The sequence below is a fragment of the Lithobates pipiens genome, unplaced genomic scaffold, assembly GCF_037356315.1.
Source record: "Lithobates pipiens isolate NorthernLeopardFrog02 unplaced genomic scaffold, aLitPip1_a1.2 Scaffold_23, whole genome shotgun sequence".
In the NCBI taxonomy this organism is placed as follows: Eukaryota; Metazoa; Chordata; class Amphibia; order Anura; family Ranidae; genus Lithobates; species Lithobates pipiens.
Window position 1 is genome coordinate 65,948,655 of NW_027507785.1, and position 22,983 is coordinate 65,971,637.

At 42.4% G+C, this 22,983-nt stretch overlaps 1 protein-coding gene across 1 annotated transcript in view; it reads left to right on the forward strand.

The window, feature by feature from the left end:
- Positions 1–332: 332 nt before the first annotated feature.
- Positions 333–22,983, forward strand: part of CAMK1 (calcium/calmodulin dependent protein kinase I) — a gene marked incomplete in the record, with an annotated part of 178,984 nt that continues 156,333 nt past the window's right edge. The window contains 1 exon segment of the mRNA XM_077451792.1: positions 333–470.

A 22,983-nucleotide genomic window follows, 5' to 3' on the forward strand; every position in this document is an offset into this window, starting at 1 on the left:
ATATGCATGACGTCTAAAAAATGTATTGATGGTAAAAAAAAAAAAAAAAACTTATATGAATGAATGAATGCAGCCTGCAAGAAATGTATTGCTGTGTGATCAGCTTTATTCCATTGGTGACCCCCCTGTGTCCAAACCGCGCTCTGATTGGCTGCCCGCTGGCCCCCTTGTGCCCAGATCGCGCTCTGATTGGCTGGCCGCTGCCCCTGTGTCCTGTGACAGTGAATGAATGAACTCATCTCCCAGGACAGCGCTGAACGCAAGCCACGCCCGCCCTTTCGTCAAGCACGCCCTCCTTCGCCGCCACAGGCTGAGCGCTGAGTGTCGGCCCCGCCCCTCCCAGCCTGCGCTGACATCAGTGCTGGGCAGGGAGGAATGGGCTGGCTGCTGCCGCTGGGAGAGCGGAGAGAGAGCAGAGCGCACAAAGGGCTCATCCTGAGCGGACGTGTCAGCGCGGCATCCCGCCCCAGGTAAGGGGAATACATGGGGAGTGCAGGGGAGGAGGAGGGAGGCATGAACGGGTCCACGGGGGGCGGAGGAGGGGGAGAGAACCTGCGAGCCGGGCACAGATCCTGGAGGTGTGGAGGTGTAGGCTTCTTATGGGATGTCCCCTTTAATCCTGGATTTGGCAGGCTGTGTGCTGGACCGGCTGCAGCTAAGCCCTGTGAGTGCCTAGGTGATTCCCCCCCGTGACCTCTGGGTTTTGGGATCGCCCCTCCTGAGCATCTGGGCTGCTGTCACATCAGGGTGGAGAGAGGTCAGCCAATCACCACACAATCCTAAATTGCACCGCCAGCTCCAAAAAAATAAAAATAAAAATCCACTTGTTGAGTTTTTTTTTTGGGGTGTTTTTTTTTTTTTTTGTTTTTTTTGTTTTTTTTTTTGCAGCAGAAGGAATGAGACTCAAGGTATCCTGTTGCCAGCCCCCCACACCCAGTTCATTCTATCCTTCTGGCAACAAGATCCCCCTGCTGTATATAATAATCTTATATATATATATATATATATATATATATATATATATATATATATATATATATATATATATATATATATATATATATATATATTTATATTTTTTTTTTTTTTTTTTTTTTTTTTATTATTATTCTCCCCCCCCCTTACTTCTTTTGCTACAAAGGAAGTCTTGTTCTTCTTCCTGCATTCTTTTATTTTATGAATGTACATTGAGGTCCTAATGAGTAGGTTGGACCACGGTCTCATTCTGTCTTGTGGAGGTTCTGGTGGCAAGAACCCCCCCCCTTCCCCTTTGCTGTGAAGTTTATTTATTTTTTTGGAGTCTCACTTCCTCTGCTGCAAAGCAAGTCTTGTTCCTCTTGCTGCATTCTTCCTTTTGGGGGTTGTGGCACCAAGATCACCCTCTTGTATTGATTGTAGTGTACAAAAAATAAAAAGGCAGGGAGGGTACCGATGAGTAAGTCAGACCACCAGCTCATTATGGCAATAAATTCTTCCTATTTTTTTTTATTTGTTTGCTTTTTGCAGCGGAAGGAGTAAGACTGATTTCTGAAAATAAAATACCACGGGAGATCTTGTTGCCCCCCTGGCTCATTCTGTTCTTTTCAGCTTCTAGTGACCAGATCCATTAATAATAATAATAATAATAATAATAATAATAATAATAATATTTTCTGAAAAGTAAGTCTTGTTCCTCTTGCTGCATTCTTTTTTTTCTTTGTAAAATAAAAAATACAGGGAGGTACCGATGTTTAAGTTGGACCAGTGTTTCTCAACTCCAGTCCTCAAGGCGCCAACAGGTCATGTTTTCAGGATTTCCCTCAGATGAAACGGCTGTGGTAATTGCGACGCTGTGAAACTGATCAAATCACCTGTGCAACATAATGGAAAGCCAGAAAACCTGAGCAGTTGGGGAGTCTTGAGGACTGGAGGAGAGAAACGCTGGGATGGACTACCAGCCCATTCTGTGCTTTGGGGTTTCTAGTAACAGGATCCATCCTGTACTAATATTATGATTATATATATATATATATATATTTATTTTTTTAGCTGTTCGGAGTCTCACTACTTTGGCTGCAAAGGAAGTCTTGTTCTGCTTTGTAAAAAAAAAAAAAAAAAAAAAAAAAAAAAAAAACTAAATACAGGGAGGTGCTGAGTAGGTTGGACCACCAGCTCATTCTGTGCTTTGGGGGTTCTGGTGTGTGTGTGTGTGTGTGTGTGTTTTTATATTCCCCCCCCCCTTCTTAAATTTGAGTCTCACTACTTCTGCTGAAAATTACGTTTTTTTGTGTATCTTGATCATAAAAAATAAATGACAGAAAGGGGTGATGGAGAGAGTGGGACTGTTCAGCTGCTGCTCATCAGATAAAAATAAATATTGAATAACCAACAACAACAAACTTCATCTGTGATAAACAATATTTATATTTTATTTGATGATCAGCACCTGACCAGTTCTGCTCTCCACCCCCCCCCCCCCCCGCCTTTCTTTCTATTCACAGGGAAGGACCTGATAGGCAGGTTGGGTCACCAACTTATTCTGCCCTTTGGGGGGGTTCTGGTGACAGGACCCCCCCCGTGCGTATTATTATTATTAATAATAATAATAATAATAATAATAATAATAATAATAATAATAATTTCAACCTGGAGTCTCGCTCCTTCAGCTGCAGGGAAGTCTTGTTCCTCTTGCTGCATTTTTAGAAGTGTGTGTATTTAAATAATAATAAAAAAAATCGACCATTAGTTGCAACCTACCACATTGTGCTCTGTGTGTTATCAATGATCGGAGGTAAAATGGTGTAAGTGTTTTTAAATCTGATAGAACGCGGAGAGCGATTCATTCTGGGGGAGGGTGTTGGGGAACAAGGGTAGGACTCAGGGATTGGAATAGGGACCTCCCCCAAAGGTCAGCAGGCGTGTCCTTCAGAGGTCAAGGGTCGGGCTGACCTACCCCCACCAAAGTGTTCCGCCTGTCCCAACTAAGTCGGGGCTTGAACAAATCGGGGGACACCGCTTTGCCTCGACCCTAATCTGCCCGATTTGCATACCACCAGAAAGTGTCAAAGCATTAGTTCAGCGTTTCGGTGTGACCGGCTCTTTGGAATCGGGGGGGGCGCCCCCCCCAGGTCGGATCACAGATCAGCTACAGAGTGTTCCTGAGACTTGTTACAGTGTGACTGTGTATAGGATACAACCAGAGCCCCCCCCCCCCCCCCCCCCTTCCACACAGGAATACCGCCCAGCCATCCGTGCCTCCATCTGACCCACTCCCGGGGGCCGCCGACAGATTTTTCACTGCGGGCCAAGTTAATCCGAGTGGCCCAGATCTGGATACAGATAGGAAGCCGCATTAGTTGGACATCGCTGATCAGCGGCACAGCTGCTGCAAAACCTCTTGGGAAGCGAGAGACGTCTTGTGCCATTCCGCTAAAGTGTTCTGTAGTGTTAATGTATTGATTGGTCAGTGATTGATGATCGAGAAGCAACTGCCGCTTGGGCATTGGTCGGCTTCTGCAGTCCTAACCCTTTATTGATTTTTTTTTTTTTTTTTTTTCTATCTGTTTTTTATTGTTAACATTATTATACTATTTTTATTAACATATATTTATTAATATTTGGTATTGATGATATTTTATCCACCTTAGCTCCAGAAGGCAATTGTATGGTCATGCAACGCTGTACCCTAATGCCATTTCATACACATTTTTATATATTTTTTTCAAACCAATAGAGCTTTCTTTTGCGTGGTACTTGATGATCCTTAATTTTATTTTTTTTTTTTTTAAATAAATTTCTTAATTTTGACTAAAATGTATTCTGCTATGCCTTTGGTGAAAAAGAAAAGCTGATGTTGATTGGTTTACGTGAAAGTTAAAGCTTCTACACGCTATGGTTGGTGTATATACTGGAATTATTATTAATAATTTTGATTATTATTTAGCGACTTCCAGTGGGACTGTGTGGGAGTGCGGCGGTCGACCTAACACTTGGGGGAACTGCCTAGCTTCCACTGACCTCACCAGTGACCCCAATACAGTGATCACTATACACTGGCTGGGAAGAGGTTAACATCTCGTGGCACCGAAGGAGTTAAATATCTGTAATGTGTATTATGTGTTGGATTTTTGCTAAATTATCTTTTCTTATCCCATAAGAAACAGATCATTTCCTCTGTACAAAGCCCTGTGTTGATTGTCAACACAGGGCTCTAAGCAGCTGTGGTATTGGGACACAGCCAATCAGCAGGTCCTGGCCATGATTCATTGGATGGGACCTGCTGACAGACCCCTGCTGTGTACAATCGCAACTGGTGTCGGTGGGTGGGGTGGAGGGGGATCACATGCGGTCTATGAGCAATGCGATCTCAGCTGTACAGATTGTATGGTTTAATTCACATCATACTTTGGACCAAGCTCGCACAGGACCCCTTTTTTTTTTGGTCCGCAGCAGAATGTTGTGAACACCCATGCAAACCGATTCCTGTCCGAATTTGCAGTTCGCACTGCAATATGTGAACTGATTGGGGGGGGGGGGGGGTTGTCATTAACTTTCAATTGACACCCAAAGCAGTTCGCATAGGGCAGTGTGAAGTGCCGCCGGGGGAGACATGCTATGCGGGAGCCCGTAGTGGATTCGCAGAGTTCCCGCATCGCTGCAGTGTGAACTGAGGGTAAGGCCCCTTTCACAATGGGGCGGTGGGTGCGTCGGCGGTAAAACGCCGCTATTTTTTTAGTGGCACTTTATCGTCAATTTCACTATGACGTTGCTCTTTCGGCCAGTGAGTTAAAATTTTGTAGCCAGAGACAGACAGTTAAGTAGTATTTTCAGAGTGGGATCGGCATCCTTCTATCTTCTGATTGGGTAAAATGCAAGATGTAAGCAAACTATTTCAGAGCCGCATTTACTTTGAACCCGGGGCTTATGTTTCCCTCCGTAGGAGAACTTTGACTTTGTTGGATCCCGCTTGTATCCACATTGCGTTTGTGTTTTGGCAACTGTAATGCTTGTAAAAATAATAGTCATTGGAAGTGTTTACATATAACCGGTAGTATTCGATGCCAGGAAGACACCTGCTTTGTGCAGCCCAGACCTCGGCATTTCCTGATAGGAGCAGCTAGACCAGGTTATGGCAATCTATGGTGCTCCAGATACAGGAGGACTACATGTCCCAGCATGGTCCGCTGGCCAGTCATTAAAGGGTATCTATAGACTAAACAAAAAATGCTTCTCGTGTCTACATGCCCCCTGTAAAATTTTATTGCCTATCTTCCTGATGTTCTGCTTTTGGCTGTAGACTAAGAGCCAGCATGCTCCCAGGGTGATTTCAGGTATATCCAAAGGCAAAAACAAGAATCAAATCAATTGCAGCTTTACTGGTCCTTGGATGAGGTGTCTGACTTGGCTTTATATTTATTTTTTCAGGCTTTCTATTTTCCTTTTTTACAGTATTTCCTCCCGGTGATCCTGCCAATAACACACTTCCTGTTTTAAGGTGACAACACTCACTGTTCTGTATCTTTGGAGGTGAGTTGTCACCCTAGGACAGGAAGTGGTTTGACAACAGAGCAACCCCCCTATATTATAACCTACAGTGGAAGTTTTCTATAGTTCTTAGTGATAGCAGGGAACATTGTAACTGAGAACAGCTGACGGAGAGAAAAAAATCCCCACATTTCTGGCAGGTTAAGGGCTAGTTTAAGCTGGATTCACACCTGAGTGTTTTCAGCTCGTAAAACACCCAACAAGCAAAATCCCATTCATTTCAATGGCACCAGTTCACATCCTGAGCGTTTTGTCTCCTGACGCATAACGCCCTAAGCTCAAAAAAGAACATGAGCTTCTTTGGGGCAGATTACAGGTAGGTTTTTTTATTTTATTTATTTTATATATTTTTTTTCTGCCTCTTTACATTGGTGACCTGAACAAAATCGCTGCAAAATCTCACAACTTTGAAATGCTCAGGTGTGAACACAGCCTATACACGACTGGACTTTTCCACAGCAAAGGTCCGACGGAACAAATCCATCGGACAATTCGATTGTGTGGGCACCATTGGACCTTTGCTGTAGAAAAATTTGACGGACTTTAGAAATAAAACAGGTTTCTATTGAGAAATCTGTTTGTATGGTAGTCCGACGGACAAAAAACTACCCTAGGGCAGCTACTGGCTATGAACTTCCTTATTCTAGTCCGGTTGTATGTCATCGCATTCAAATCCGTCGGACTTTTGTGTGTGTGTGTGTGTGTGTGTGTGTGTGTGTGTGTGGCCTGTCTGTTTATTCAGAAAGTATGTCGGACCTAGTCCATCAAGTCTGGTCGTGTGTATGCGGCATTACACTTGCTTTAAAACAAGGCTTCGGACAGGCTTTGTTAAAGCTCTCTGAACGCCAATCAAAGCCCCTGTCAAGTAAAATGGTTAGCTTACAGTCCTGTTTACACCTTGCTTTTGCTTCGCTTCAAAAATGATACCCCACGTCGCTTTTAGGGCTCTTTTTTTTAAAATTTTTTTTTATTTATTTTTCACTTCTGCTTCAACACACATTAAAGCACCTACCACTTCAACGTGTTTTTGATGCTTTGATGAAGCTTCAGTGAGGCTCTTTTGAAGCTCTGTTGAAATTTGGCAGATGCGTTGTGTATATCATAAATGCAATTTTTCCAAAACAAAGCGAAGCTAAAGCTGAATTAAAGCCTCTCAAAAGCTGCAGGTGCTTCAAGCGAGTTTTTTGCCACAGATTTCTGTGGAGGCTTTGAAGACTCTTTGAAGCGCCACTAAAGCGACATGGGGTTTAATTTTTGAAGCAAAGCAAGGTGTAAACAGGCCTGTAAACCATTTTATTTAGAGACGGGCTTTGACTTGCATTAAGAGAGCTTTAACCACTTGCCGAGCAGCCGCCGTCATTATGTCGCGGGCAGGTCAAAGTACCCATACAGCCTTTCATGCAATAGACAGCAGGGGTGTGCGCACGCATTGCCAGAGGCACCGATTGGCCAGAAGGGGAACAGATCAGGCGATCGTTCCATAGAGAGGCAGATCGCCAATCTGCTTATGTAAACAAGGCAGATCCTCTACTGAGAGGGGAGGACGCAGTGTTCTTGTGTTTCTGCTAAGCATCTGCCGCAGAGACCACATTTCTCTTGTAGCCAGCTGAACACGGGGATACCTGGGTTATGGCAGCTAGCCCCAAAGTAGGGACGTATGTCGGCATGTGGCGGTCGGCAAGTGGTTAAGGAGGCCATGATGGTCTCTGCCAGCTTGGGATGGTTGGTATATTGTCTCATTTTTGCTGGGTCGTTTGGGGTGTGGCTGTATTCCAATGTTCTATTGTCTGTCTGCCTTGGATATTATGGGATGTGTATGTAGATTAGCTGTGAGATTGTTGGGGGCAAATTCCTTCAACTCTCACTGTTGATTGGACAGTCTACCCCGGCCAGAATGCAAAGGTGGAGGGGATTGTTTTGATAACTTCTAAACCAATTTATCATACAGAATGTGTCAAACGCTTACTATAGCAAATCCCTTTGGAGATTTTTATATATTATCATTTTTTTTTTTTTTTTAATGAAATGTTTTATTGCAGAAATTACAAAATAGAGTTGTGTTTTTGAGTGTTGGAATTTCAGGGCACTGTTCTGCCCATGTGTCTGACATTCTCCCAATGTCTATAGAAACCTATAACCGCTCCCACAGGCCAAATCCCATATTTAACTTTTTGTGATGATGCCGCTTTCCCACATAGCGCCAACATATACTAAGGAGTTTAGCTTGGAACGTTTCATCCATACCAAGTGTATTTGGGATGCTTTCCAGGATCCGTACCATCTGCTAAGCACCCTCTTTAGAAAATATGTAACACTCAAGCGATGGCTGCGTGACATTTCTCAGGGGGGTTTCCTGATGGTGATAACACTGGAACATGCCTACGTGATGTCACAGCAACCATTTGTACAGTAGTCTGTAAATACAGGAGATGGGGACAGAGCGTTGTCACCTATTACAGGAAGTTTCTGAACAATGACCTTAATGGCAGGATCACCAAGTATTAGTATAAAGAAAGCTCCATGTATTTGAAATGTTACTGATGTTACACACGTGTCTGCGTAATAATCAGTAAAATACTTGGTGTATAGATGCGGTTAAATGCGTAAATGGACTTCATTCACGTGGCTCTAAAAAATGTATATACAAGTGTGTGTGTGTGTGTGTGTGTGTGTGTGTGTGTGTGGCTCTGGCTAATCGCAACAAAACACACAATCTGTTTCATTCAGAAAAATGCTTGCTTATAGCAATGAAATACACTGCTATAAACAATCATATATAATGAAAAGAGAGAAAAATTCTGATCGCTTCCCCAGAATAGTATGTTATCATAGTAACATTGTACTATTGCTTTTTAGATTGTAAGCTCTAATGAGCAGGGCCCTCTGATTCCTCTTGTACCAAACTGTAATGTCTGCCCTCATGTTGTAAAGCGCTGCGCAAACTGTTGGCACTATATAAAACCTGTATAATTGCTCTGGTCACAGTATGTTAAATTGTAAAAAAAAAAAAAAAAAAAAAAAATACTGCCACACCAGTTATGATGATGCGTTACTGTACAAGTGACAGTATGTTTTTATTTTATTTTTTATTGTAAAATGTGTTCTTTTGGGGAAGAAGAGAAAAGACATTTACTTAAACTTCTAAAAACTCGCCTTGCCTCTTAATAAATACCTTTCCAAAAAAGGTGACCTTTTTGGGTGGTATTTTTACTGTCCTGTTCTTGTGGGCATCAAGAAATTGGATCAGCCGTCAGTACATCAGGATTGATCGTACCCCCCCCCGCCTTTTTTTTTTTTTTTTTTTTTTTTTTTTAAGTAAATGCTTATTTGGGTTATTTTCCCCAAAGAAATGTACCAGAATAGAGTGGCCTAAGTTTATGAAGAGAGGGTATTTGATAACAAAATTTTGCTTGTTTAGCAAAAAATAAACCCTGTTATTAAATGCCACCAAAAGAAAGCTCTGTGGAAAAAAAAATAACTTTCATTTGGGTACAGTGTTGCATAACTAGGCAATTGTCATTCAAAGTGCAACAGCTCTGAAAATTGGCCTGGGCCGGTAGAAGTGCCCGCTAATGAAGTTAATTACGTATCTGAACACTGCTACACTGTTTTCAATTGAGCCATTCACACGGGTGCGCAAACATACACTGCAATCAGATCCGCAACTCCGATTTCAATAGGGGACCGTTAAGCTAAGCCAGTTTTGCATGAGCAAAGCTTTTTCAGCTCAGTGAGTGGCTACTACTGAGATCAGCTGGTATAGGGCAGATTGAAGGGTCTGGAACAGCCGCTGGGCAGTGTCTTGGAAGATCTCATGCTGCAGATATAAATCTATGAAAAGGTACAAGGAGAGGAGTTCAATGTCAAAGGTGCATTTTTCAGGGTCTTGTTTAGTCGGTCAGCATTTTTAAGATATTTCTTGTAGCAAATTCTTTACTTTCTGAGCTCAGGTCCATTTTGAACAGTTTTTTTCTGTGGATTTGGTTGTTGGGAGAGTTATTCGGATTGTAGCCTGAAGCTGTATTTATAATTCTGGCCGGACAGGAGATCTGCCTCTTATTCATCATAATGGGAGAAGATGACAACTGGAATCTGGATGGACAGCACCAACCTTTGGCTCTTTTGGGGTAGATTTCCTAAAGCCAACAGACCGTGCAGTTGCACTCATTTTCTTATGAGGTCGGGGTGTGTTGTGGGGTGTTTGTTGTGTGTTTTTTTTTTTGCTCCCTATTAGGAAAGTATGAGAGTTCTAATCATGAAGTGCAACTTTAAGCTCTGGCACTCAAGTAGCATCAAACTCTTGCCGCTAAATCTAACCCTTATCCTTAACACGCGACTTTGTGCCAGAGAGTGTAAAGTTACATCAGTCGTGTTCCAAGAACAGAACTGTCATACTTTTGACCAAACTATTGACCAAATAAAAAAAATCGAATGTTAAACGCATCACAAAGCGCTGCTGGGGGAAAAAAGGCATCAACCGCAACCAGCATAGATATGAACCCAGTGTTAAAAGAAAAAATGTTTGCCAACTTGGCCCAAATGAACTACTTTAAAATGAAAGTGTGCCTGGAGTTGGGCTTTAACACTTGACATGTTTGGTATCAAATTAGTCTGCTTTTTTTGTGGTATGCTTGGGTTTTATTTTTATTTTACCAAAAAGCAAGGCACTATGTTGTATTTTTGTACTAAACAATTTCCCTTGAACCATTGTTTAATATTGTGCAACATAAAACTTTGGAGCTACCATAAGGGTCTCTGTTTTCAGAAAGTATATATTTTGGGGGTTAACTAGTCTTCGTACCTAAAAATGATAGTGTGTATGTATATACGCACATACACAATGTGTGAAATCTATATCGAATATACATATCGAAAAATGGTTAAAGTACATGCCGGTCAAAACTGAAAGAAAATCTTGACATGCTTGCAAAGAAATTTTGGTCTAGCTTGGGTTAACACTGGACTTTTGCCCTTTGTATATAGCAGGATTCTCCAAACTTTCTAAATGAAGGGCCAGTTTACTGTCCTCAAGCTTTAGAAGAGGAAGACTGTGGTCAACGGTGTAGAAAATGCTCTGGTGTCAGTGGGAGTAAACCATGTCCCATCATTGTCAGTGGGAGGAATGGTGCCCCAATGGCTGGTGTCAGTGGGAGGAATGGTGCCCCATGGATGACCATTGTTGGGCGGAATGGTGCCCCAATGGCTGGCATCAGTGGGACGAATGGTACGCCAATGACCAGATACAGGCAAACAAAGGGCTTTATAGCATCAACAGGTCTCTGATTTGGTTGCCTGTAGGTGCTCTTTACAAACCTATTTCTATACAGTAGTTTGTTTAAATGACTCGAATCTAGAACCCAGTTCCTCCCAATTTAGTCTTTAAACTTTGCGTTGGGTTCATTGCTGCTGATAACTTGGATAACAAATTACGCAGACACTTTTTCTTCACATGTCTGTGTCATCGATGGAGATAGCTCCTGTAATTGTGTTTTCCTGCACACCTACGTACGTTTTTATATAACCGCACATAAAAGCACAGCAAATTCCTCTCCAAATCAGACAATTTGCAAGGAAAATGGATGAGGGTTTAGAGGGGAGGGGGAGCGTTGATTAGCATCTCTTCTAAAACTATAATATAATATAGCACAACCTCCTACACCTTTTAGAACTTCAAGGTGAAGCGGTTGTCTGTGGTTGGGAAAAGATGATGGTCTCTTGTTGGAAGTATAGTCCAGGGACGATCATCTGTACCTAACCGCAAGTAATCTCTGGATGCAAGTTGCTTGTGTCCAGGGATGATCTGTTACCCACCTCAATAGACAATTGCAGTTGGGATCTTGTGCCCAGGGACAATCGTCTGTCCCCGATCGCAAATCTTCTTTTGGCGGTAAGTGGCTTGTGTGCAGGGGCAATCGTCTGTCCCTAACTAAGTAGTTTATGGACCCATGTACCTTTTTTGTGCAGGGTTGGCCATCTGTCTTTTGACCACAAGTCCTCTCTGGATGCAAGTAGCTTGCATGCTGGGACAATTGCTGGCCCCAACTACCAACTGCAAATCTCTGGGTGCAAGTAGCTTCCATACAGGGACGATTGTCTGTCCTTGACAGCACATTATCTTTGGAGGTAAGTAGCTTGTGTGCAGGGATGACCATCTGTCCCTAACCGCAAGTAATCTCTGGGTGCAAGTTGCTGGTTTCCAGGGATGATCCGTTACCAACTGCAGTAATCTCTTGAATCGGGCATCTTGTGTCCAGGGATGATCGTTTGTCCCTGATCATAAGTAATCTCTGGGCACAAGTAGCTTGTGACCAGGAATGATCTGTAACCAACCGCAATAATCTCTTGAAACCTGCTCCCAGGGACGATCGTCTGTTCCTGACCACAAGTGTTCTCTGGGAGCAAGTAGTTTGCGTCCAGGGACCCTATCTGCAAGAAATCTGTAGACGCACGTAGCTTGCACCCAGCGATTATCACCTGTCAACCGCAATAATCTCTGGAAGAAAGTACCTTGGTTCCGGTAATCACCTGTTCCCCCAACGCAAGTCATCTATGGAGGCAAGTGGTATGTGTGCAGTGACTATCGCTTGTTTCTAAATGCATGTAGAACCCTAGAGATCTATTAGTTCCGGGAAATATGATCTCCCACATTTTGCGTTCACACCGAGCTATCGCCAGACTAATGCGACATTTCTAATAAAAGGTCAGTAGCACACTTGGGGCTCATTTTACACTGGCACCACTCCTCTGAAAAGTGATGTGCAGTGGATAACCCCAAAAAGCATGCACCCTAGGTGCTGCAACTGTGTGGATTGCATGTGGTTGTGGCACAGCCTCCGTTCACTTAAACTGGTAAGGGTAGAATTGTTGCAGTGGCATGTGTACAAACCCCTCCTGCTGCTGTGTTGAGGGAGGTCCAGGGGTGTTAAAAAAATGGCTTTATAGCAGGACTATGATTTTGTTGGGAACCAGTGACACTAATACAGCGATCAGTGCTAAAAATATGCACTGTTACTGTACTAATAACTGTACAGAGCTAAACACTGGCTGGGAAGGGGTTTACATCAGGGGCAATCAAAGGGTTAACTTTGCCTAGCCAATATTTGTGTACTATTAGGTGCTCTTTACTGAGGGAAGTGAGGGGGTTTATTCCCTTCTTTGCAGGAACACTAACTCAATCTCTCCTCCCCCTGTCAGAATGGCGATCTGTCTTGTTCACGTAGTTCTGTGTCTCTGCCTGACGATCAGCGAACATCGGGTACCCGCGGGTCGGCCTCCTCCTCTGTATGTATTTGCAGAGGGAGTAAGCCAGCGGCTGCATGAATTTATGTCCCCTACTCGGAAATGCGTGATCACGTGTATATAAAGCCGCTGCCGTCCTGTAGACTTAAAACCGTTATAAGAGCAAATGGTTGAAATGATCGTAAATACACACCGCTCAATTTAAATTGTCCCTTCCATTTCTGTATATGGAAGATGGCAATGAATTTAATCATTCCTAATCTATATTTGGGTCAGTTGACAGCTGTATAATCCCAGCCTCTCTGCATGTAAAAAAAAAAAAAAAAAATTTTTTTTGGAATAAAAGTAAAAATAATTCAATAAACTGCTGTAAATTGTCCTAAAATATAGATTTGAAATCGCCTATTTAATATCTTTGTCAATAACCATAGTGTGGATACATTTCTGCCAGTCACAGGCAGTGCCCCGCCCCTCCAGCCTGTGTCTTAGACTAAGAGGGAGGTGAAGCCTCCATCTTTCAACATGTAATGTCCTGCCCCCATTGTGTTTTAGCTGGTTAGTGGGCATGGAGAAGGGAGGGAGTGGGCTATCATTTTACCACTGTGTATACACCCACATGTGTGACTCTATAGTCACATGGGCTGCTCAGATGCGATTAGAGAGGAAATGCTCAGCATAGAAACTCACTGAGAATGTGCTATATACGTACTATATAGTGACAATAAAAAAAATGTATTGAACAAGAATAATGGCTTGTAGCGATGAATAGGAATGCACTCCCATGAACCTGCAGCTTGCAGTGGTTGTCGGTAGTATGTGCCCACCAGTGTCGCCATAAACTCTGCACGAACACCCACACTTCTCAGCGGAATACCAGTAACTGGTGCTGTGCGAGAATTTTCAAATGCCTAGCGTGTTGCTGGGATGTACTACACGTCAGATGGTCCGATTGCCAAAAAAAAATTGCTCAACTACTAACTTAAAGATTTTACACTTTTGTGACAAAACATTAACATGGACCTGGTATTAGTAGGATATTTTTTTTTTTTGTGTATTTGTTTTGTACTTTTTTTTTCCCCACTTTCAAAGAAATGATCAGTCTCTATAATTTTAATGGTAAATTTATTTTAACAGTGAGAGACCAACAAAAAATCCAGAAAAACTCATTTCAAAAAAGTTCTGAAATGATTCCCGTTTTAATGGGTGAAATGAGCCACTTTGTTGCTTCAGCCGTGTGTTTTTGGGTCATTGTCATGCTGCAATACCCATCCATGACCCATTTTCTATGCCCTGGAGGGGGGGGGGGGTTATACAGGGAACAAGCTGAGATTAGGAGCACTCTTAAAGGGAGGGCTCCTAATCTCAGCTCTTTAACTGTATAGAAAACACATGAGACAGAAATCTTGCTGATAGGGGATTAAATGCTTATTTCACTCATTAACAAATCAATTAAACTTTTTTAAAATGCGTGGTGGGTGTGTTTTTTTTTTTTTTTTTTTTTTTAAATATTTTTTTTCTCTACCATTTAAAATTGTTGACCATTTCTTTGTCAGTGGGCAAACATATAAAATCAGCAGGGGATCAAATGTGATTTTTATTTTTTTATTTTTTTTTCCCCCCTCTAACTATATAAAGCTTAACTGCCTCCCGCCTGCCATATAAACAAATGATGGCGGGGTGGCTTTCGTTCTGGGAAGCTGTTGTAGGACGGCTCACAGTCTCGCCATAGCTCTTCACCCATGTGATTAGTTGTGTCCAATCATATGTAAACAAGATGCCATTTTATCGGCTCTCCTCGCCTCACACTAACAGTGTGAGTAGAGTGCAGGTCAGTGGCATCTCCTCGCAGGGGAGACTTCTGTATCATCAGTGCCCTGATTACAGTGCAGCCCTAACGGTGTCGATCGGTGATGCCAGTCTGTGTCCATCTAACACAATATTTCATAAAAAAGAGCATCATACCAGCAGTCAGATGGTGGTGGTGGTGGTAGTGTGCTGGTCTGTGGCTGCTTTGCAGTTTCAGGACCTGGATGACTCTCCAGAATTGATGGAACTATGAATTCTGCGATCTACCAGAAAATCGTGAAGGAGATTGTCCAGCCATCAGTTTGTGACCTTAAGCTCAGGCAAAATTTGGTTATGCAGCAGGACAATGATTCGAAACACACCAGCAAGTTTATCTCTGGCTCAAACAAAATTAAGATTTTGGAGTAGCCTAGTCAAAGTCCGGGCTTATCCGATTGAGATGATGTGACATGACCTTAAACAGGGCATTCATGCTGGAAAAAGCCTCCAATGTGGCTGAATTAAAACAATTTCTCGAGTCGTCTGTCCAGGACAGCACTAGAGAGATGGGCTCCACAGTGCTGTCCTGGACGACTCCTAGAAACAGAGTTACCGGTAAGTCTAACTCTCGTTTTTACGAAGAGTGCGCCAAACGCCGCGCTCCCCCCCGCGACATGAGACGCATTGGCAGTTATTGAAAATGCTTGATTGAAGTTGTTGCTTCAAAGGGTGGCACAACCAGTTTTGGGGGCAATTACTTTTTTACAGGCAGGTTTGGACAGCCCTTTTTTTAAATAAAAAAAAAAAAAAGCATTGTGGATTTACTTGGGTTATCTTTTGTAAAATAAAAATAATATAAAAATCTCTGAATCATTTGAGTGTGACAAATATGCAAAATAAAAAAAAAATTATCAGCAAGGTGGCAAATACTTTTTCACTGTACCTTCAGGTGTAGTGGAGTCCATGTCTCAATGGGTCAAGGCTGTTGGAACAGAGGGATTATTCCAACAGTGGGGTGGTCACAATATGTACACTATATTGTCTAAAGTATTGGGACACCTGCCTTTTACTTGCACATGATGGAATCCCAGCCTTTCGTCCTAAGGGTTCAATATTGAGTTGGCCCACCCTTTGCAGCTATAACAGCTTCAACTCTTCTGGGAAGGCTGTCCACAGGGTTTAGGAGTGTCTACGGGAATGTTTGACCAATCTTCTAGAAGCGCATTTGTGAGGTCAGGCACTGGAGAAGGCCTGGCTCTAGGACAGGCCAGTCAAGTTCTTCCACCCCAAATTTGCTCATCCATGTTTTTATGGACCTTGCTTTGTGGAAGGGGGATTATGGTGTGGGGTTGTTTTTCAGGATTTGGGCTTGACTTCTTAGTTCCAGTGAAGGGAACTCTCAGTGTCTGCATACCAACACAATTTCATGCTCCCAACATTGTGGGAACAGTTTGGGGATGGCCCCTTTCTTGGTTCAACATTACTGCGCACCAGTGTACAACGGAAGGTCCGTTTTTTGCAGCAATTTGCTTTTTATTTTATTATAATTTTTTTATTTATTTTATCTGCCCATCAACAAATTGGCCAAAATGCAAAATCACGTGTACAAAACACTGTAAAAACTGAGCAAAAGCATAGGTGTGAACCAAGCCTTACGCCGGCCATACTTGTATTGATTTTGAGAGCAGACTATTCATACAGAAAATCTTTGTAGATTTACTGAATGAGAATGTCATTTGAAAATTTCACTTGCTTTTAAAGTGGAGATCCACCCTGAAACTTTTTTTTTTTTTTTTTTTCCATTTTCAGTCATTTTATTAGTAATAAAGATTTGGAGTGAATTTTTTTTAAACTTGGCAGAAATGCCCTGTTGCTGTGTGGTGGCTCCTAATCTGCCACTTCTGGGTCTGCGGCACTTGCTGTGCTTACCCACGCATACATGAGAACGGATGGTGCATGGTGGTACTAGAACCACACTTTTTTTTTTTTTTTTTTTTATCCTGGAAGTTTTTATGCTTGTGGTATTTGCCTGCCCACAACTAAGATGGGAATGCCTGAGCAGGAATAATATAAGGTAACTTTTGTATCAAAATGGTTATAAAAGAAAAGCGACATTATTTACAAGACTAACCAATTAAAAAAAAATGTATTAAATTTTTATTTATTTTTTTCCCTAATCATGTGGCTGGAACTCCGCTTTAATATTCAGTTTTAAAATGAATGTCATTTTGTGAACGAAAACCACAAACACTGTCTGAAAATTCTTTTTGAAGTTTTCTATTACACTCCTTCCAATTTTCCCATCACTGTAGTCCAAGACTAACCTCAATTTGACCTTTGACCCCAATAACGATTAGAGAATCGACCGTTCTTAAAATGATATAGATATCTAGATCTCTATCTAATTATTATTTATTTTATTTTTTTTGGGGGAAGATGTTTTACCAGCATATAATAGTTCTGTCTGAAAATCAGCAAGTGTGTGTGTGTGTGTTGTGTTTTTTTTATTTTTTATTTTTTTTGATTAGAGATTTTGCTCCCTAACATTATAGTTGGTTATTTTAATTTACCACCGCATATAGATATTTAATAAATTGTCTTTTTATAGATTTTTCTTAAGCTTATTAATTGAAAAAAATCAGCCAATGCATTGATTATGAAAATAATCTTTAGCTGCAGCTCTATACTGTACATTGTGTGTGGGGTGTCTTTTAAAAAAAAAAAAAAAAAAAAATTATGTAATTCTGTGTTGCACAAAAATGCAGCGTATCCTGTTATTTTGTTTGGTGTGAACAGAAGTAACAGGTCATAGGCAGAGTGCTTGGTTCTTGTGTTGGGACTGTGATGGGCCCAGTACTTTTTTTGGAGTAAACAAACCCTCAAAGTCTCTGCATCAAGCACAGGAGTTTTGTAGCTCATTGTTGCGCTTTCTGACGATTGTTTTGCCAGCACGTTACGCTGCCTGTGACCAATCGCAGCATACATCATGCGTTAATGATTTTTCTGACAAGCTCTGTACTGTATGACTAAGTCGTCCATCATAAAGTGCAAAACTTCCATAATCCGTGGATTAGGGTTTAATTGGGAAGTCTGAGCCGCTGCCCAAAATTTTCCCGGTGGTCTTGTGAAGGAAGTGTGGGACGCACAGTTTAGTTACACAGCACTGGATGAGAGCAGGGATGTTCTGGGAATGAGCCCCCTCCCTTCCAAAACAGCTGGTGCTTTTAAACCGATTTCAGGAGAACTAAAGAGAACCTTTCACCCTTAGTTTTGCAGTGTTTACATTGACCTCTTTACGACCAAGTTGCATATATGTCGAGCGGCAAAGCAGGTGAGTCTTAATGCCCACCCATTGCATATGTCCGTCCTCCCCTTTTTTTTTTTTTTTTTTTTTTTTTTTTTTAAATATAAGCACGCTCACATTGGCACCCCCAGAACTGTGTCCGAGTGGTTGTAGACAGTTGGTCCAATACCTACAATCTGTTGCTGATTGGATAGGCTTCTGATGACTTCAGCACTGTGCAGCCAATCTCTGTGCCACATGATGGAGATCCCACTACTGGCCTCCAGCATTGTGGCCCATTTAAATCATCCTCTCACAGGAGTAAAGGGGTCATTATGGTAGAGCTGCATGATTCTGCCCAAATCGAGAATCACGATTTTTATTTGAATCCAAAATAAAAAATCACGATTCTCGTAACGTAAAATCTTTCACATTATACGAAAAAAAAGGGGCTAACTTTACGTTTTATAAAGACATTTATTTTTTTCCAAAAATAATGCGTTTGAAAGACCGCTGCGCAAATACAGTGTGACATAAAATATTGCAACAACCACCATTTTATTCTCTAGGATGTCTACTAAAAATGTGTGTGCTAAGTAATTTTCTAGCAAAAAAAAGATTTTAACTTGAAACCAACAAATGTCAGAAAAAGGTTTAGTGTTTAAAGTGGTCCGCTTTAAAAAAAAAAACTCCACTTTTTTTAAGTGGTTAAACTTTTTTTCACTTGGGGCCCCTTTCACACGCGTGGACCGTATTTCATCCATCCTTTTTTTCAGATGAAATACGGATATGCATCCCTATGGGATAGCGGGTGTCAGCGGATGAACGTCAGCTGACACCCGATATCATCCGTATCCCCTATGGTCCGATTCCGCAGACGGAGGAAAATCCTATTTTTCTATCTGTCTGCAGAGCTGATCGGATGAACACGGACAGACGGTGTGCAGGGACCGCCCTGTCATCTGTCGGCTCAACGGGGATCAATGGAGCGATTTCCCCACTGAGCAAGCGGATGTTCATGGGGCGGATCATCACGGATCCATCCCGTGTAAAAGGGGCCTAAAACAGTCTGTAACAATTTGCCAATGGAATAATGTTTATACTTATTTCAACTGATAAAGAATGTTTTGATGCTTGGCAGAGTGCCCAGTTTTTCTCTTCCTTTCTTTTGACCGCTGTGGCTTCAGAAGAGCAGAGAGAATTCTTTGCATAGAAAGAATTTTGTCATATAAAAATAAAATAATAATTTAAAAAAATGGCCCTTTTAAGCGCTATGGGTGGAAGTGACGTTTTGACATCGCTTCAGCCCTGCAATGTCAAGGAGATGGGTGGGGGGCCATCTTCCCCTCACTCGTCTCCATGTCAGCCCAGGGGACAGACGTGATCACCTCCACTGGGGCCCCCACCCTCGATGAGAGTGATCTTGCAGCAAATCTGGCCCGGACACCACTTTTCTCTTGTAGCCGGCCGAACGCGGATACCAGGGTTATGGCAGCTAGCCCCAAAGTAGGGACGTATGTGGCAGTTGGGAAGTGGCTAAGGAGGCCATGATGGTCTCTGCCAGCTAGGGGTGGTTGGTATATTGTCTCATTTTTGCTGGGTCGGTTGGGGTGTGGCTGTATTCCAATGATCTATTGTCTGCCTTGGCTGTTATGGGATGTGTATGTAGATTGTTGGGGGGGCGAATTCCTTCAACTCTCACTGTTGATTGGACAGTCTGCCACGGCCGGAATGCAAAGGTGGAGGGGATTGTCTAGATCAGGGATCCTCAAACTACGGCCCTCCAGCTGTTGCGAAACTACACATCCCATGAGGCATTGTAAAACTCTGACCTTCACAGATATGACGAGGCATTATGGGAATTGTAGTTCCTGAACAACTGGAGGGCCGTAGTTTGAAGACCCCTGGTCTAGATAATTTCTAAACAAATTTATCATACAGAATGTGTCAAAAACTTACTATGGTAAATGGTGTGCGCATCTCTGCAATCCCCTTTGGATATATAGTTAGATATATATTATAATATAATAATATATAATATAATTTTTTTAAATGTTTTATAGCAGAAATTACAAAATATAGATGTGTGTGTTTTTTTTTTTTTTTTTTTTGTGTATGTATATTCATATATCCTAAAAACAAAACCCTGTGTTGATCATATACCACCAAAAGAGAGCTCTATTTGTGTGAGGAGGGGAAAAAAAGTATATATACATTTTAGTTTGGGTACAGCATGACCACATTTGTCACAGTAACGCAGTGCCACATAGCAAAAAAATGTCCTGGTCATGAAGGTGGCAAAACCTTCCGGTGGTTTAAAAAGAAAAAAAATGCAGCCACCGAAAACTAAGCTGCAAATTTGTTCTTTCATTTAGATCTACTTTAAGTTCATGGTTCGCAATAAGGCCAAAAAAACCCGTGGTCACAAAATTCCCCAGTTGACATTGCCTAATTGGATGGCCTGGGCTCGAATGACCAGTTTTGAGTTTTGCAGCTATTATGTAAATCATTGTGGCGTTTTCTCGGTGTGAAAACTGAAACTCTTCCTCTTTTCAGGGTTATTTTTGAGCCGGGCGGTAATTAGAGCCGCCTGTTGTCTGTTCATAGCACGCTATCTGCCCCATCTCTTCCGGAGCCGGCCGATGTGTACACAGCGTGCGAGGCAGATGTTCATTACCGCCTGACGCGCTTCTGTTGTAAAAGGTGCTCTGAAAAGGTTCTTTATTCGCCCGTTGTCTGCGCTCTGTGTATTTTACGCTATTCATCATCTCTTCTGCATACATTTAAAGTAGAACTCCGGCTAATGACAGGGCTTGTGGCACCTCCGGCACATGTTTCTGCCTGTGTAGAGATTATATAATTTATTATGTTCATGAGCAGCCATCCTCCATATTTGTAATGTTCATCTGTTACTATACCACACAGGTGTGACTTTGGCTTAGCTGTAATGTTTTACTTTTACCACTTCAATACCGGGCACTGTCACCCCCTCCCTGCCTAGGTTTGCCTTTAGGACTGTCAAACCTTGATAATTGTGTGGTCATGCCACACTGTACCCATAAGAATATTTTTTTTTTTTTTTTTTTTTTTTTTTTCACACATAGCACTTTCTTTTGGTGGTATTTAATCACCACTGGTGTTTTTTATTTTCATTTAGCAAAATTTTTTTCTATATTTATTTTTTTGCTATAACCTTTTGCAAACTAAAATTCTTAAACTTTCAATGACAATGCACGGTAATGCAACACTGTACCAAAACAAATTTTTTATTTTTTTTGAGATGGAGCTTTCTTTTGCTGGTATTCAATTGTCACTGGGTTTTTATTTTTTGCTAAACAAAGACCAAAAATCTTAAACAAAAAATAAATAAATAAAAAAAAAAAAAAAAAACGGTCCAGCACATTTTTTTTCATAGTTTGTTAGAGAAACTTACCTGTTTTGCAAAATGTTATAAGCGTCTTCCGGGACAGCCATGAGACCCTAGTGCTCCTCCTACCAGGAAACACGTTGCCCTCACCAGGTAAAAGGGCAGTCGTCCAGTCCCCATGTCAGTACTGGTGTTTCCTCCGGACAGATGTGGGGGTACCCTGTTTTCTGGAACTGGTTCCCTTATGTCTCATAGGCATGGCTCCTGTGGTGTTTTGGGGTAGTATTCCTACCGTCTTATGCCCCAGAGAGGCACATCCACCAGGGGAGTAGGCTTGTTGCTGCTGCCCCTGCTTCTCTCCATGGGGGAATGCCAGCACCGTGGTGTACATCGGAAGTTCCAGTCAGTGAGCCGCATTGCAGCAGTCAGCTGTTCTCCCCCTGTTAAAGAGGAAGTAAAGGCACTTTAAAAAGCAACCTGCAAAGGCATAATGAGCTAGTATGCATGGCATACTAGCTCATATGAATAACTTAACTGAGAATGAAGCCCCCGAAGCGGTCCTCCTTCATCTTTACCACTGCCATGTATCCCGGAGTGACTTCCGGGTCTTGCTGCTCCAGCGCTGTGATTCGCCGGAGCTGCGATGACGTCACTCCCGCACGGGAGCCGACACGAGCGGCATATCGCCGTGATCTGCAGCCTGCTCAGTGCACATGCTCCATAGACAGCGGTGCCTGTCTCTTTTGTAAATATCTCCTAAAACCTATAGGTTTAGGAGATATTTCTTGGACCTGCAGGTAAGCCTTAATCTAGGTTTACCTGTAGGTCAAAGTGGTTTGTAAGGGTTTACAACCACTTTAAACAGCGCAGCTGGAGTGTGCAGGGGAAGAGGAAGCTCCACACATTAAGGGGAGCAACGTGTGCGTTCCAAGCTAGCCCACAGGAAGTACACAACTGGGTCACTTCTGGGGTCTGTGATATCATCGGTGGGCGCCGGAGATGCTATTTCCTGTCTCTAAATGGTGCAGACAGGGACGCTGGGAAGCTAGTGGTTAAGAGTGAAACCCAACAGGCTGCGGACCACTACAGGTGCTTGATGGACTCCTCTGTGGTAGTTATTTGTTCTCTTGCAGGCCAAGAGTCAAGACAAGGCCCAAGCGCAGCCACCAAAAAGGAAATGTGCGGTTTGTGGAAACTGAGCTCCTCATGGAGCAAAGCAGTTTGCTGCACCTGTATAGACAGCCTAGTTAAGGATGACCCGGTAGTCTTCTGTCAGAAAATGCAGACTTCTGTTAGAGACGAGCTTGCATCTGTTTAGCTCATTTAAAACTTCTTGACAAGATTCAAGTCCCCTCAGAGTCCATCTCCAGTTAAGACTTCAGACGGTCCTAGAGCTCCACAGCAGTGAGTGGACTCTGAGGCCCAAGGGCCTGGTGTGCTCTTGGAGGGGGAACCCATGCCGGATTTAAAACAAACAAAAAAAATTGGTGTGGAGTTCCTCTTCGAGATCATCATCATCGACTTCAGTGATATTCAGTGGGCTGAAGGATCAAAGTCACCGCAAAATGGTGCAGGGAGCATTTTCAAAGTCGGACCGACCAGTTAAGATGGCTCCCATAGGGAAACTTTGATTTTTTTCACACATCTTGCAACATGAGCTCCCACATTTGCTTGTGTTCTCAACCAAGCTATGGCGCCATAACTGATCACATGTGCAGCAGCATCATGGCAGTTGAAGATCAAACGAAGACCAGGATGGCAGCTTCCTTGGCTGAAAATGATAGGA